This window comes from Venturia canescens, chromosome 4 (genome assembly GCF_019457755.1).
Source record: "Venturia canescens isolate UGA chromosome 4, ASM1945775v1, whole genome shotgun sequence".
NCBI lineage: Eukaryota > Metazoa > Arthropoda > Insecta > Hymenoptera > Ichneumonidae > Venturia > Venturia canescens.
The window spans coordinates 18637954-18655392 of record NC_057424.1 but is presented as its reverse complement, the minus strand read 5'-3'; the positions used below and the strand labels follow the sequence as shown (position 1 = coordinate 18655392).

Genomic DNA, 17439 nt, shown 5'->3' with positions numbered 1-17439 from the left:
CCCTTCTCTGCCCGTTCTTTCTGCGAGAGGAGAAAATCTCTTTGATCTTCTCGCGGCTACTTAGCCGGCCTCTCCTGGATTCTAAACCCTTTCCATCTTCCTTTGCACTGCTCACCTCCGCGAATCCAGCGTTATACGCCCTTCGAGCTAACCCACAGTTTGAACGATTTTACTTTATTTGCCAAATTCCTTCTGGTTTCCGTCAAGGAGCAGGAGCGGAAGATCGAGCTGATGAAAGCATCATGGGAACACAGAGCTAAAAACATAAATTAGCACATCACTAATGTGAATTCATGTTTTCGACATTTTGGATCGAGCGGATCTAAAAACAACGATCGATGACGAGGCTTCGTTCCTTCGAGCCTCTATTTTTGTGGGAAAACCCCATAAAAACCTCCCAATGACCGATGAAGTGTTCGATAATCTTCAAAATCGTTTCACATCGAGAATTTCGTTGCTTTTTCATCGACCAACGTCAAAACTTTTTTCAACATATGAATTTTCGCAACTGCTTACTGAAAACTCATTTGGACAGATTCCTTCGTGATGCCACTTCTACAACCGATTCGAAGATTAATTTTGGTGATTTTTTTTCAAACTTATGGATACTGCCGAGTCCTCAGGTATTTGTAAAATATTCCGAAAGCCGAAAATTCCCGAAATACTTTAATGCAGTAGCATGGAAGATGGGGTCGCGTTGAAAATGATTGTAACCAACCGATATCAGACGAAAATGATATTTGCATCAGTAGCTCATTTATTTGTTAGCATGCGATCCAAATACAGCACGAAACGACCGGGTAAAGAGGAGGGTTGAATTATATACTGTATAATAATCGTTGGTAATGCATCCTTCTATAATTGAGTCGAAAATAGCCATATATTTAGTAGCACGCGATAGGCACACGTGCCCTGTCTTTTTATCTTTATTTCTCGAAGCCTCTCTACTTTCCTCGGACTCATCTGATCCTTTTCGTCGTCATCAAAGATCACTGGGGAATTGATGCAACTTTTCGAAAAGGTTCGTAACACCGATCGATTTATTAGTCACAGCTTCACTTACTGCCATTAAATATTTCAATGTTGTTTATTCGATCTAATATTTCCCTGCGAGGGAAAAATGTTGTTCGCTTTTTTCTCCTTCGGAAAAGATAAGTCTTGTGAGGGTGGTCCACAGGAAACAATGGTGGGTTGCACTGAGCCTGTGGTCCCTAGGACATGACTGCGTAAGAGAATTCACTCGCGCAGTGCTCGTGGGACGTTCTCTCGTCTCGATTCTTGCCGTCCGAAGGACGCAGTCTCGTCTCCCTTAGCGTATCTTTTTCCTCTGTTTCTCTGCCTCTATTTTCGCCACTATTACCTAAAACTCGGGCTTTTCTACGTTGAGAAAATAATTTCATAATTTTATTTAAAAATAAGGAAATCGTGAAACGTGGGTGAAAATTTAAACAAGAATGGCGAAGCATGATTTAGAAAAAATGTCGCCTCGTTGTTAATTCATCTTCCGTCAGACGAACCTCGATCATGTGGATTAATTCACATGAATTTTGAATTATTTCAAATCCTCCATAGACTGTCCGACTGATTTTCCAATCTTTTTGACTATTGATGTTCCAATCCCTGTAATTCAGACAGGAAGCAAATTATTATTTCAAAAGGAAATGCACGTAAGAGAGAGAGAGAGAGAGACAAAGTTTTTATTTCTTCAATTTTTGACTCATGGCTGGCGAGAAAAGTCGAGTCGTTCTGGTAAAGAGAGTAGCGGCGATACAGCGGTCTGGGATCATTGACTCGACTTCCGGTTCATGGAGCAAACATCTTTGTCCCTCTCGTTGTTTCCATGCTACTCTGCTAGCAATTTCTTCCTCCTTTCCTCTTTCTCTTCCTTTCTTACCCTGAATCGAGCTCCTTCGTCTGTTTCTCATAGAATTCTCGTAGATACAGCATTCAACTTCTCAGTACATCTCGCGCGGATGAATGGAAACTATTTTAAGACGGATAGGCATGAATAATCAACGAATATCGGCGATGTTCGCGTCTCGTATTAACTTCCCTTTGGAGCGAAGACCAATTTTCGTCTTATACTATTTTCGCCTGCGTAGTCTCGATCCATACAATCCAAATTTCATGATCGTTCGGATATATCCCAAAATTAATCAAGTACTTTTCGGTCTCGAACGTCAAATCACATTTTCTGGTGGTCCAAATTTTTGGCATCCCAAATTCCAATTCTCGAGCAAAACAATCCTGAAGATTTCGGTTTTCAGGATTTAATCCAGTGGAGTTGGAAAATGGCTGTGAAAACAAGGATCTCAAACACCCGAATCAAATCAAAGTTCGTTGCGTTCCAACTTTTTTCAACATGACGATTCCGTATCGTTTATCAGTCACACTACATTTTTGCCTGTTTTTGTTTGCAGATTTCGCGCTTCACACTCGCATTCATCGTGGTAACATATATCGAGGAGCTTCGACTGAGAGCCAAGGCATAAAAGAAGCTCCTGATGCTACCGTAACCGAGCATGTAATACCTGGAATCGGTTCCGTGAGAAAGAGAGCGAAACAGAGAGAGAGAGAGAGAGAGAGAAGCATCACGTCAGGTATTCTCAAGCATAAGAAGAAGCGTCAAGAATTTATCTTGAAGCAATCTTTGTATGATTATTCGAGCAATAATCTCGTGACTAAATATGAGAACATTTCGAAGAAGCTAATCAAGTTTATCAATGAATTAGTGCGGTGTTTTACACACGTTTACCTTAGCAAACAAGCAATTATTGCATTATAATGTCAAGAACATACAAATTATTCGAGTTTTCAAGGATAACGATCGAGCATGGAGATGATTGAGGAAAAGAGGAAGCGGGAATGACAGAGGTTTGCACTGCTCGGCTTTCGTCGGAAGGACGAACGGGCGATTTAGCTGAGGTGACACAATTCGCACTTGCCCATTTTTCCCACCATCATAGCTGACGTTGTTTCACCGGACCGCCATAATTGAGCCGTTAACACGCTAGAACAATCAAGATCAAAGATCGCGCGGAACTATTTAAAAGTGCATAAAGCGTTGTCTGAAATGCTTACAAGATCGTTTGAGAATATGAGCCTGAGTGAAGGACGAGATACTGAAATATCTGAGAAATGAAATAAAAAATAGAATTTCGCAGACACGACAGAAAATTTTTAGTGTAAAAAGCAGAGTTTTTCTACCGAGGCGTCGAATCGTCAGTCCATTGAAAAATGCAACACGACCAAATGAATTATCTCGGGCCGAATAACGGACACTGCGGCGGCATTTGGCAAGTTTTTTCCTCCGCAAAAGTAGTTTTCCATTTTTTTTTCAACTTTTTCGTAGTAACATTACGTGTAGCTTTCATCGCTGGTTGCACTCCGCGGACTGTGCGAAACGTGTGATGCGTGTATAAGACGAAAGAGCGCGCGGAGAAAAAGGAAAGGGGCAAGAGGGGATCGCCCCGCGGGTTTTATGGCCCCGTAATGGGCCCCTTTAGCCTCAGGGAGAGCGGAGCGGGCGTCGGTCTTCTTCTCCTCGTGCGGATAGTCCCGAGGAAATGCGGAGCAAGGACCCCCTCGTACTTTTGCGAGAGAAGCGTGGTATTACATACATAGCAGTAGTTTTAGCGTGGTATAGTCGCTGACAAAAATTCGCCTTGTTTCTCGCTCGCTTCCTTGTCTTCCTCTTCGTATACGAGGATCAGCCCAGAAGCGGAATTCGCGAGGCTTAAGGACCGTTGAATCCTGAAAACATTCTCTGCGGCGTTGTTTTCTCTGCGAATCGAGGACCGTTTAATAATCTCGATGAATCAGGGGGTTGCAAAAATGGGGAGTCGCAGCTGTTCGCGGATTCTTTATATCGGCGCGCTGGTTCGCGATTTCAATTCCACCTAGCCAGGAGGGCGTGACTGGAAGCATTTTTGCAGACGCCTCGCATCAGAATTCTTCACTTTTGCGGCTCAACTCGACTCGATCGGAGCTTTATTCGTACATGCAAATTTTTACGTGTGTATATCATATATAAAATAGGAAGGTTGTAAACGCCCGTCGCGGTAGCCGAGCGAGAAACTGGCGCACAAGTCCGAGAGGGATAACTCGCCCGCGAGGAAAACGTTTCAGCGCGAATTCCGTTCTCCGACAATACGAGAGATGCGGACAAATAGTCCTTTCCTCTCCCCCTCTTACCTGTACAAAGTATATAGTTCTACCGTAATACAGAAACACGACGCTTCTTTTTTCAGGAATTCTCTTCGCCTGCCCGCTTTTTTATTTCACAAACATTCTTTCTTTCCTTTTTTCACATTGAGTCTACTCCATCTCGAGTCGAGCGCTGAAATGATGCGTCGTTCGCAAAGCCCCTGAACAACTTCAACGACGAAATTTTCCAGACTCAAATTCCTCTTTTTTCGATTTTTCGCTTCTTGCTTCATTAACTTTTCCATCGACGATTATCCGGAGATACTTTGTACTCTTCCGATTTAAAAAACCCTCCTGGGATCGTCCAACAGAATATTTTTGGACGAATCGTCATTCCACGAATCCCATTTCCATATCATTCATGTAACAGTGGAGAAAAACCACCATTAAATCCTGACAATTTAGAAAATATCAATATTATTTGTAAATATTTACGATATTTACTTTTGCTGATGCAGGTCCTAAAATATTTTTTTCAATAAAAAATTATTTTGCGATCAATTTTAAGAATGGGGAATAAAGTAAAAAAAAACACAATTTTTTTTCTGTGACGAAAATTTCACTTTTTTAGCTACTTTAATCATTAATTCTTCTACTATTCATTGTCCCAAAGCCATACCAGTCCCCATCTTGAACACGTGGGTTTGGAACATCTTCCTTATTTCCTATTTTAATTTCCCTACTTTCCCCTTCGTGATTTTTTTCGGATTGACGAAGAAGATTTTTGATAAAATTTGTAGCTTATCCTCCTCATCCCTGGAATTAATCCCCGTATCTTTTTATCAATGATAATGCACAAAAAATAATGTGGCATGCTTCTTGGCGAAAGTAAGCATTGTAAATATTTACCAAATAATTGTATGATAATTGATAATGAACGACGTCACGTTGTAATGGAGCTTTCACGTTGTTATTAGGTGGAAAACGATTCAATTCCACGGGGTCTGCGATAGATCTTCGCTAGGGTTCACGATTAATGCGTTTTGGACGAGCGAGGTCATCTTATTTTTCTTCTCCCTTATATATTCTTATTCCTCGATTTTTTCATCTTCTTCCCTTTCTGTTGCACGCCACAGGTGCGTACCCTCGAGTAAAACGAGATGTTGAGAGCAGCGAAGTGCACCGCGAGGACCCCCCGCGAGTTCGCTGGAGCTCGAACCTTCGTCCTTTTGGCCCCAACCTGGGGCGAGAGTGTATGACACACTCGTGCAAGGTTCGTAGGTCATTGTGAGTTATCGTATCTCTTGAAAATCGGCCTATTACTCTTCAACCTCGAGAAACACTTGGACACACCGGTGATCAGTTTAACATGCGTTAGAAACGTACGTTCGCAGGCAGCTAAACGAATGAATTCGTTGCTGCTAATATTGTCAACGTTTTTCAACTTAGCATTTCGCCGTTTATTATTTTAGTACTCGTAGTTCTCGTGGCCAAGTTTTCCTCAACAAATTGAACATTAAACGCCCTCTAGTGTATAAAATAGAGGCTTCAATACTTATTTTTAGATCGGATTAAATTTCAATTTATTGATACGAATGGCTCCCCACTGATGAGCCATCGCGGCTGAAGTTCTTTGACCCAGTCTCTCTCGCCTCACGGAGATAATTAAATTTGAAAAATTATCGTCCAGTAACGATAGTGCGGTGACGAGCTCCAATTCACGATATTATGATGTGGGAAAAATTGAATTTTCATTTACGTTAAATAATATTCATTGTTCAAAGTAGGAACTTTTACGGGAGCATGTCTAAAAGTATTTCTAAAAGAAATGTCAGGTTAAGGTTACTGTACTTTTAGTTAGTTAAGTTACTGTACATTCTTATTATGTGCTCAGCCCTTTGTCGAAGTGTGTAAATCACAGTTTCGGTGTGCTACGAAATTGGGGAACGAGTGATCGATACCTATATACGTTAGGGCCAATAAAACATTTAACCGTGATGCACCGTAAAATTGACCAAGTTTTGTAAATTTTGGTATCCGTACCGTAAATTTCACTATCTGCAATATTTGCTATAATAAAACTAAAAATTCTGCAAAACATTGAAAATTTTACAGTGCGTTACTGGAATAAATATTCTTTCGTTTCGTCCCCGCAGTCAAAGACATCCAGTAAATTTTACGGTGAATTTCGCGCTAAATATTACTGTTTAATTCTCTCCGTGTAGTAACCGCTTGTTGAAAAAGAAATGACTACGATTCTACTGCAGCTACTTAAATTTTCGGAACTCTTCTAGATCCAACTTTGATTCTACGTACGAATCTACTATGAAATAGGCATGGGAAATCATCACAAGGAGGTCTGACTATTGAATGCGCATAAAAAGGAGACGATTCACAGCGATTCGTGCAGTACACATGGACACTTTATATCGAGAGATTCTTCAGCTCTGAAAATAATTTCGTAGCTTCTTGAATTCGATTGCAAAATCCTTCAAATCATCAGCTCGAATGTCAATCTTCACACTCCGTTTTATCTACTTGTTACCTGATTAAATCTAGTTTTTATTTTCCGCTTATTTCGAAAGATCACGTGAAATATCAATCTCTGCGTACGTACATCCGAATGTGCACGAGAAATATGATTTAATGGTCGTGGAGCCAGGTTGGAATGATTTCTCTTTGTTTATCACTCGTGAGTGATCTCTGGAGCGTCCACGCGTGCCTTACACAGTCACTGACGCAGCAGGCTGTGGTAAAAACGGATGGAAAGAATGGAAATACATGTACATACTTCCTATTCTTTCGCGGCGTGTGGGAGGTCCTGGCAGACTATCTTTTTCTCGCTCTCACGTAGTCCTTTTTATACACCTTTGTGTATACGTCGTAGCTGTGTGTATGTGGCTATTTATATGAAGTAGTAAGTTGTGAGTAACTGCAAAAGAGTCCATCCGGAGGATCGAGAACGAAACGTTCGGATTCACTGAGCCCCAGAGTCCGCGAGAGTACCGAACGGTCGGGCTTAGTCATGCTGCTTCTCGAACCGTTCCCAGGGATCATGAACACCACGGTGTTCCCTCTTCCCTCGAGGATATGTGCTCACCGTCTTCTCTTTCTCTCTTCGCGTCTTTCTCTCCTTCGCGATCTCTTATTCTCATCCTTCTCTTTTCATCTTCTACTTCTTCTTCTTCTTCTTCGTCTTGTGCCTATTCTTTCGCCTCGCTGTATATGTTAAATATCTCGAGCATGTGAGTCCCCTTTTGTAGTTGAGAAATAAAACGATCGTGGCAGAAAGTGTCGAGGAAATTGATGTCCGACGAATTCTTACGGAGGTTGCTTCGAGTTAAATTAATTCGAATATAAAATTCATACATCCGATAATCAGCTTTCATGGGAAACTGTATCAACCTCTTCCCAGGCACGGATACACGGTTGGAAAAGAAGTTGAAAAAATTCTAGCGCACGTTAGATAAAATAGCACGAAAGCTTCCTCGCTTCGTCGTTTTTCCAGCTCGATTCTGTGACAAGTGGTCGTCGCAGTTTTCGGACCTGTTTTCCAAGTTTTATAGGCTTGAAAAATTCAATTTCGACTTTTTGCAATTCTATGTTCTGGTCTCTCTATAAAACAACTTATCTCCATTTTGAATTCGAAAATATTTTCAAGTAAATACGAATTAAAAGAAGCAAGGTTCGATTTCGAATTATTGATTTTTCCCCAATCTGATCTTACAACTTTGAAAATTTCGAAATATCGACCGCACTCAACAATTTCGTGATCTGACAATCGAACCCCGCCCCCATCTGGAATCGCATCAATTTATAAGAAGAATTCGAAAAACTACAAAAAATTCGTTCGACACCAGTTCTATAGAGTTTCGTAAAAATCGGATGTGAGCAGAAATTGGTAACTTCATCCGCTCAATGATATTCGAAAGCGAGAGAGCAAAGATCGATTGAAAATGCGATTGATCATCGAAATTCTGGATCCAGTGATGAATTTGCGTGTCCGAGAGTCAAAAGATGTTGGTACAGCCGTCAAAAAAATGTCGTCTATATCGCAGGCGATTATACCGTTGACTTGGCCGCTGCTTCATGATAATTGCGACAGAGACAACGCCGGCGAGCGAGATGTTCCCGATGCATCTGTGTGCGCACATGCACACAGATTCTCGTTCGCATTGAAAAGAAAAGAGCAAGAAGATGAAGCAGGTGGGAGAGGCCGGGAAAAGAGCGTGCCGGAAGCGAGCAGGTGACTGGTAGTTCCGCTCCATCGAGCCCTGTTCCGCGCCACGGGCCTCGAAGATCAGTTCGTATAATGCTCTGCATCTCTTACGCTTTCTATATATATTTATATATACAAAACTTACCTATACATAAATAAATATAGATGTAGATAGAGGCGTGTGTATGCAAGTTTTTGTTAGCTCGATGTTCTCACTCGGACTGTTCCACGCCAACGCTTAGTGATCTAGCACATATACGTATACGGAGGTATGTGATGCTCGGTGTGTTCTAACGGCTCGGTTTCTTCTCTATTTTTTCCGTTTAACATTTGTCCGTTTCTCCGGTGCTCGCTTGGACCGATGCGTTCCTCATAATTTTTTTGCGCACTTTTATCCTCGAGGCTTTTTTCCTTTCTCATATACAGAGTGTATACCGAAAGTCGTGTCGCACGATTTGCAGCGGAGGTGGCCAAACCGCGTTGCGAGAATCGCTGCTCGGTGAGTAATTCTGCTGTGGGAAGTCGGCGAATTTTTAAGCTAGGGAATCGAGAGGGTGGAGGGCTTGAGCTTACGCGATGAAAATGCGTTGAGGAGCCCCGCTCCTTCGCTGTCTGCTTTTCTCTGACGAGATCAAAGTCGATCGAGCAGCGTGAAGAACGTGCAATGACGTTTATCTCGATAATCAAGCGATCCGACTGTTTTCCACGGTTTTTACGCGACTTTTGACCCAGCCTATATATCCATGGGTGGCATGTTGCAAGAATCATACATGCGAGGAAAGAAGTACGAAGAGCGATGAGATCTCTGGCATAATCAGCCGCAGCAAGCAGCCTTCCATCTTTATCTTCGTATTATTCTTTCCTCGTCGATCTTTCAAGCTCTTGATGCCGTTTGGTCTGGTCACGACGTCCCAATCATTCTCACGTGGCCCTAAAGAATTTGCCTCCTCTTTCGTTCAAGCTGCATGTATCTCGCCGAGTTTTTTTTTCGCCTCGTGTGCATGGCTTGCGCGTACACAGATATCGGTTGGACGTAAAAGTGCATTTTTTAAATATTACGTACCTCCGCGCTAGTCTCTGAGCAGTCTCATCTTTGTTATTTGTATCCTATGCTAGAATTTCCCTCGTCACAATGTGTAATGGGGAAACGTTGAATTAGCATCCTCTTTGCTACCGCGAACAAGCCTCAAGTATATGGCAAGCGCGCGCGCGCGCGCGATGCTCCGTGAACTTTCTCCCGATCGCTCCATTCTTACGATCTTGCACATTCATATTAATTCACTTCCCCTCCAGGCCCCCTTCCACGTATTTGTCGTGCTCCGGACCACCATTAAGAATTTCGCAAAGTTTCGGATACTTTTTTAATCAGGTTTTTTCCCTTCTCGAAATTCCCACAGTTAAGCACGGAGGGTACGCGATTATTAATTCTCCCCCCGCTCCTGTTCTGCGACCGGGCCCAGAGGACCTCGTTATTCCGCGCTGGATTTTTTCTTCGAGAGATAATTGGCCGAATCGCTAATTTTCAAATGCTCCTCAAGTTAAGAGAGACGGAGAAAACGCACTCGCTCTCTCTCTCTTCTCAACTCCCGTGCTCTCGCTCGCTCTCTCCCTCTTGGTCCATGTCGTGATGTTACATTAGCGGCAGAGTGCATATCGCAAACGAATGATTTGCATCAAATTGATCAACCGAGTTAAATCGCTCCTTACGCGAGACAAATACTAGGGAAACGTTCCTCCGTACAGCCTCGTTCAAAGTCGACTGTAATTCACTCCGGATTAACACTTTTTTGCTTTGATTATCAATCTCGTTGGAGAATTTCGAGTCGTCACTGATCGCACGATAAAACTTATTCTCAGGCTTTACGAAACTTTGGAATTTGATCTACTTTTCGGGTGCAAATAACGCTGCTTCTGAAGCGTCGCGAACGTCTCGTTGATGGCTCATCACCTTTTCTTCCCTTGTCTCCGTACTTTATTTATCATTTTTATTAACACTAGCCAATACCGTTATCTCAATAATCGATCAACTTTATAAATTTATCACGCTCTACCAAAAATATTCCTCGAATTCTTTGGACAAATTTAAGATAAAAATTGAATAAATGAGAAAACGCGCTTAAATCCAGCTGGAAAGCACGGCGGTTCATCCGGGCTTTTGACAATATCTTTTAAAGGATGCAAGCAGAAGAAAATTACTGTTTTTTTGAATATCAAAAGTGCTACGCGCTTCGTGAAACGTCCTGTATACGTGTATGTGTATCTTTAAGAACCGATCGTTCGAATAAAGCATGAATTCGTATCGTAACTCAGGACCTCGCTCATTTCGTTGACTCGTTACATAACCGCGACCCACCCTCCTCCCGAGTCATCAATTTTTCTTCCATACTTTTTTTATCCTAGATTTCTTTCTCCCTCGTATTATGTCTGGCTGCTTCCCTCGTGGTTCCTCTTCTCAAACGATTCTTACAAAGCTGCAGAACGTTTCGTTCCAAACGTGAAAAACGAAGTGAACACGATTGATGTGGGAGCGCCGGGTCGTGTTTTACTGGAATATTTCTGCGAGGACCTTACAGCGTATCACCGTGAGAGAGAAACTATCCCGTTATTGCATATCTATTCGCGAATGCACATTTCCGTGCCCTCTTTTTCAATTTCAGCCCTCATTGGCGGGGCGTTGTCCTCCATTTTTTTCCTTCAATCGTTCCGTCACTTTTTTCAGTACACCAAATGGTGGTGGCTGCGAAATATCGAGGTAAAATTTTAATTCAACTTTTTAATATTTTTTTTTTCGAATTTCATACATTTTTTTAGTATTCTTCCCTGCGAGAAATTTGCAGGCTTTGGTCGAAAAGTAATATACGTTCAAAAAAGTATTGAAAATGAAATGAGTTACACGAAAGTTTGTTACGTTGTTTCTTGTCGTGTAGGTCTGCAGGAAAAAGCAGGACGTCAAAAGGCGTATGCACTGGGAACAGTCTCAGTCGAGTCCTTTCAACTATTGCGTGTACTTTCATGTAATAAGGGTGGTTTTCGCTCGAATGCATCCTCATGGGATCATGACAGAGTCGAGATGGCTCCAGAATATTTAGTTATTCTTGTTGCGTGCGGAGATAACATTCTTCGTGTATACATAGAAACCTCTGTACGAGGAAAAAGTGTAATGGGAAGTTTTACGCCAAATCAGCCACGTTGAAAATTCGTTTTTTTCCTAAAAATATTCACCGCAAGGAAATTAATCTGTTTTTTTTTTTAATTATCGTTTCAATTCTCTTGAAATAGATACAACAGCTCTGGAAAGTTTGAGGGAATCGAATGGCTTCGGGCTTTTCAGGGGTTTCGAATTTTGTCTTTACGTTCGTTCCAAAATGTTGGACATTGTTTACAGATTAATTCACGTAATCAATGTTTTTTGAGTGAGTTTTTGTTGTTGTTCTATTCAACTTTGATTTTCTGGAAGATTTTTTCTTCATGAAGCTCGTGAGTTATTTATTTTCGACATGCTTTTTCATCATAAGTTTGTCTATACGAAGGAGGAGCAAATCCGAATGAAATTCGTGGAAACTCGATGAGCCGCGTATACGCATCGGGGTTTTCTGCAGAGATCGGCGATTTCTCCGTGTCCTTTTGATTCTTTTGTTTGGTACAAGGTCCCAGGGACTTCGGACTTAAAAACTCTCGGCGAGCTTAACAAAACGAATTTATTTTCTGATTGAAAAATCTTGCTACTCCACTCGATACTTTGGTAAATGGTGCTGCGACGGAATAACAAATTATCGGAATGACGCATTCCACATTGCCATTTAGTGGACAAAACGAGGTCGGTTTTTACGCGCATCCGTTCGAGGCCAAAAGAGTATTTAATATGTGACGTCACACGGCTCAAAAGCTTTGAGCAAGAGGGAATTAAAGAGGCAGAAGAGGGTGGGCTGATGAGCGAGAAACGTAGTAGAAAGAAAATCAAAAAGTGAGAGAGAGAGAGAGAGAGAGAGAGAGAGAGAGAGAGAGAGAGAGAGAGAGAGAGAGAGAGAGAGAGAGAGAGATAAAATCAGAGCCAAAGGAAAGAGACGAAAGAAGAGGGAGGCTGGGGATGTAGCGAACGGATGAAGAAAGAGTGAGATGGACATAGACATACATATTCAAAGACAGAGGCGAATGGTGAAGTCAAGATAAAAGACCCCATATGTATGTGTGTGTGTGTGTGCGCGCGCGCGCGCGCGTTTCGTGGAATACGAGAGAAAAGGGGAAAATGCTTTAAGACGCTCAATATAAATACTGGAGAGAAAGACGGAAAGTTCGGCGGGCTGGACGAGGGGTGAGTTCGCAGGTCTGAGAAAAAGGGTTGCTTCCCTTAGCGTCGCAACGATGTGGAGTAAAAGAGAAAGATGCTTTAAAATTGGGAGGGAAAGAGCGCAAGCGAAAGAGAGAGAGAGAGAGCGAGCGAAGAGGCTGGGAAACATGAACGGGGTGAAATTCGTGCCGGAGGTGGACCCAAAGATCCGCGTGCTTTACAGGGAGGGTTGGCGGAAAGCCCTCTCGGCAATGGGGGGTGAGTTCAGCCAGGGGAGAGAGAAATATACGCAAAGGCGAAGGAGCCGGTATATGGAAGAAGTAGAAGAAGCAGAAGAAGAAGAAGAAGAAGAAGAGAGGATGGGGACCCGCTCGCCGGGGACTGGAAAACTCACCCCTTTTCTTGCTTACTCTCCCGAAGCCTCTTCGTCTCCATCTCTCTCTCTCTCTCTCTCTCTCTCTCTCTCGCTGTTTAATTGCATCTTACTTTCGAATTTTCCGCGTGGAGCTATCGATCGAGACACGCGGCAACGGCGGACAGAGAATGAGAGTAAGACAGGGGGATGAGGAAAGCGAGAAGGAGAAGGAGAAGGATGAGGAGGCGATGGTGAGATGCTGCTGGTACTACACTTGCTGTATATCCTATCCTTGCATACATAGAGACGCGCACACACCCACACCCACACATAAAGTCTTGTGAGAAATGAGAAAGAGTGTACGAAGAGGTTGAGGGTGGCAATGGTGGTGGCTTCGTTTGCGTCTTATCTCTGATGCTCCCTCAGCCTTTCTCTTTCCTCTCTGCTTTGCACGTATATACACGTGAAAAACCCCTTTTTCCTAGGCTGCTGGACCTCTTCCTCCTCTTCTCCCTCTTTCTCTTTTTCTTAAGCATTCCCTCCCCCCGTCCCCTTTCTGCTCCTTCTCCCTGTACACACTTACACATTGAGCACGCATACACACGCGAACCGCTCGTGCACAGCCTGCACACGGGCACACTCGCGCTATGTACCACAGTTTTTCTTCCTTCTCTCTATGGTAACCCATTCTCGTGGTAATACCCGAGTCCAACCTGGACGACCAATACCAGTGTGGCATACTGTGTCGCGATACGTGACGCGAGGACAACCAAGAACGACCACCACTTCAGCCCGAAATCAGCAAACCCACCTACTTCCTACTTTTTTTAAGCCTCTTCTATCCCCCGTATCTTCCTCTCGCGCCCTTCGCCCATACCCCGCGAAGTCCCGCTCTTCTCGCAGTCTTTCTCGCGTGTGCGCGCACGTTGAGATGAGAACGAGAGAGGAGGGCTTGCCATGAGAGGGAACACGCTCAACCCGCTTCCAGACTATTTAAAACTACGCACGGCCTCTCGCTATCTGTTTTCCTCTCTCACTCTCTCTCTCTCTCTCTCTCTTCCTCGCCCTTGCCAGTCTCTCTTTCTTTTCCACGAGAGCCAACATATATACACACGTATATATGCACTCGCGACTTGGAAATGGGTCTTCGTGAGTCGAAGGAAAAGCAACGAGGGGATCCCAGCACCACCAGCCACCTCCTTCCAGGGACGACTTAACGAGTCTTCTGAGCTGGTGACTCGCATATATCTCTCGTCCTTTCTCTTCCCTCCGCGCACCACTTGTAACCAAGCCTCTCGTACGAATCTCGATCCACGCATAAACCTTATCTCGAATTTCAGACGTCCGCTGTCAAGAATCCGCATACGAGAGCATTCGGTGCGTGAAAAATATTGCGAATTAGACACAGCTCGTTAATGCCAACGCGTGCAATGCTGCTTCCAATGGCTGAGAAGATACGTTCGTAGATTCGCACTTCTGCTTGGTCTCACTCGATGAGTTTCAAATAATTCGATCACTAACGAGCTATTTACAAATAATTACTCAAATGGGATTGGAAATAAAAATGTTTGTTAATCGAAGCTCTGATTGCCGGGTGACGGAGACCCGATTTTTCCACTCCGCCATATGGAAAGATGTGTTTTCATGAAGTCTCATACTTCGAGTAGCCGGAAACAGGTATCGGAGGTTTGAATTTTTCGAGTTGATCGATCGAAACATTGGCGAAGACGACGAAAAATTTAATCGCCCTTCGATATACCAAGGCGAAGGTTCGTAAGAATTTTTAGTCCTCGAGGCTAACGAGTCCGGCAATGACGATATGATTTTCGTCAGTGAAGAGTCGTCACTCGATGGAGAGGGTTGAAAATTTCAACGATACGTAGGAGAAGGGAGGGAGTGGGGTTAGAAAGGGTGGCGCTATTACGTGACCGATGACGCGGTAATGAAGGAGCCCCGATGCAATACTTTCGCCCCTTGTATTTTTAATCAATCCGTCACTGGGACTCACTGGAAGTAGTGAGGTGGGTGAGGGCTTTTCCAAGGGCGAGGAGGGGTCGAGGGTGGTTGCAGCAGCGAGGGTGAAAAGGAGGTAGAGCGGTAAAGAAGTTGAGGGGTGTGTGATGGTAGGCGAAAGAGCTCGGAGAAAGTGGAGGGAGGAAAAAGAGGGAAAGAGGTTCGTACGGAGCTGAGAGACGGGCCACAGGCAAAACGGGAATGGTTTCTTAGTTCCCTTCCTCAAGAGAGAAAGAGAGAACGCGCACGCCTCGTATTTAAAACCTCGGGGCTGATGAACGTTCCTCATGCCAGCATCAAGCACCCCGAGTAAAGAGAAAGAGAAAAAGAGAGAAAGCGAGAAAGAAAGAAAAAGGAAGGAGAGCCTACCCTCTCAAAGTTGCTGCTTCTCCTGGCTGGCGCCTCCTCAGCAACCCCCTAGTCGTTTCACCCTCTATCCACCTTTTTCTTTACTCTTTCCCCTCCTCTCCCCCTCCCCCTCTCTCTCTTCCTTCCGTCTCCTTCGAAAATCTCTTTCTCTCCTTCTCTCCAAGTCTGCAAGTCCATCACACCGTATCTCTCTCAAACAAAGATGTCCATGAGTATAGTGAAAAAAATATACGTGAATTTCGACCTTTTCTCCATCTACTTGAAATAAGCCGGTTCTACTTGAAATAATGCGCATGCGTTATCGGGGAATAACAAATGTTTGCCATTCCTATTGGTCGAATAACAAGTTACCATACGAACTCCTCAATGACCAAGTATTTTTTAACGCTGTCGATAAATGCAATGGACAATCTTACGAATTGGAGATAAATCATGAGACGCAGCTTGCTTTTGTTTCGTAATAACACTCGAGGGGGTCTCATCCCGCAATCGAATCAACAGGGCGATGTTAATTTAAAAAATTTGAATATAATTATATCGATACCAACAAAGCCACCGGTCAAGTTTTCAAGCCCATAAAATACGTTGCTGGAGAGAAAATTAATAAAAGTGGATTTGCGAGCTCATCACGGTCCCTGAAGCGGTACTCTGGCTTCCCTTTCCGTGTATATACGAAATTCACAAGCATCGAAAAACAGTTTAGAAAGAAAGTTCGATAATTACTGAGAAAGTATGCAAAGACTGTTCGTACGCTTTCGTAAAACTCGTCGAATACTTACGTGGGTGTGAACAAATGGATTTGTCTTCGAGAAGGAGGTTACACTTTCGAGGTCAAATACTCTGAACCCAGTGTACGCTAGTCAAAACGCTCATGCACGAAAGGATTTTCTTAAGAAAGTCTTGAAATTTACACAGAATTTAGATGAGTAGTCGAATCACACGCATATCAAATTTTAAAGGGTTCGTCTTATTGATTATTTGGATGAACGTGTTTAAATATGAATAAAGTTACACAGGGTTATAGGGACTGTGTGTAAAAAATCGTTCATCTTTCCACGTGACGAAGAAACGATTCTTACGAAGTTTATGATAAAGTACACAATAACAATGAAGTATATAACGAAGCTCTGGGAAAAACTTCGAGACCTTAAAGATTGGACGAAATTGTTAAAATGAGCACTCGTAACCTCACATTTGCTTATTTCAGCATTTTGTTTATCTTGACTCTGCCCATTCCTGATGTCGCAGCCTTCTGTCTTTTTGTTAACACTTTTTCTTCATCCTTTTCCCTTTGCGCTCTTTAAAGCGATTTTTACATAAAAAACCATAGTATTTTAGCCAGGGACGAGTGTAATTTTGGGTTCCAATGGCTTGTAATTGCCAAAAAATAAATTGAAAAAATGTATTTACAATTTTGAATAAATAACTCTGAAATTAATTCAGAGTGATAATTTCTTTAATCAGGAAGTAAAAATCGACGAAATTTAGACACCCGTAAAATCGATCCTACGGGCATGATCTACCTTGAACTTCCTCAGTGCCGGTTGAAGTTTCTTCGAAGATGCATCTCTCGTGGGAAGTCCGAGAAGGGGCAAGTCATCCAGTCGATTATTCTGAAGTTTGCCGAAGAAAGGACTGGAATAGACTAAAGCTGAAAGAGAAGGAGAAGGGAAAAGCATAAAAGATGCGATAATGATTTTTATATGCACTCGCGCACACACGCTCACACAAATGCACGCATATATATGCGTACATATTGCTCCCGAGTTGTGAAGTTTGAACCGTGGAATCGTCCGACAATACCGGATGCGGATTGCGGTCTGTGTCATGCATCAACGCTTCGGATCACCGGATTTATCGTCCGGTTCGATGCTGTGCATTATAACTCGTTCGCTTTATACTACATAAGCCGTCTTTCCATTCCTTATAAGTGAATCCTGAAGAGCGAAAAGCCCCAATAACCTACAGCCCGAAGAAATATTGCCCTGCAACGATATTTGTGATTTCCCGAATTCGTAAACACGCGTTTTATAAATCGTTTCATAAATC

The 17439-nt window shown here is 43.0% G+C and overlaps 1 protein-coding gene and 1 long non-coding RNA gene across 3 annotated transcripts in view; both read right to left on the bottom strand.

Annotated features, from left to right (window-relative positions):
• The window catches only part of LOC122409273 (diacylglycerol lipase-beta-like), a 135223-nt gene that overhangs the window by 61162 nt on the left and 56622 nt on the right, over positions 1-17439 (bottom strand). The window lies entirely within an intron of this gene.
• On the bottom strand, positions 724-1718 carry LOC122409274 (uncharacterized). The gene is made up of 2 exons (XR_006260643.1): positions 1064-1718; positions 724-992 (listed from the first exon to the last, which is right to left on the bottom strand). It is a non-coding gene; the product is annotated as an uncharacterized lncRNA (long non-coding RNA).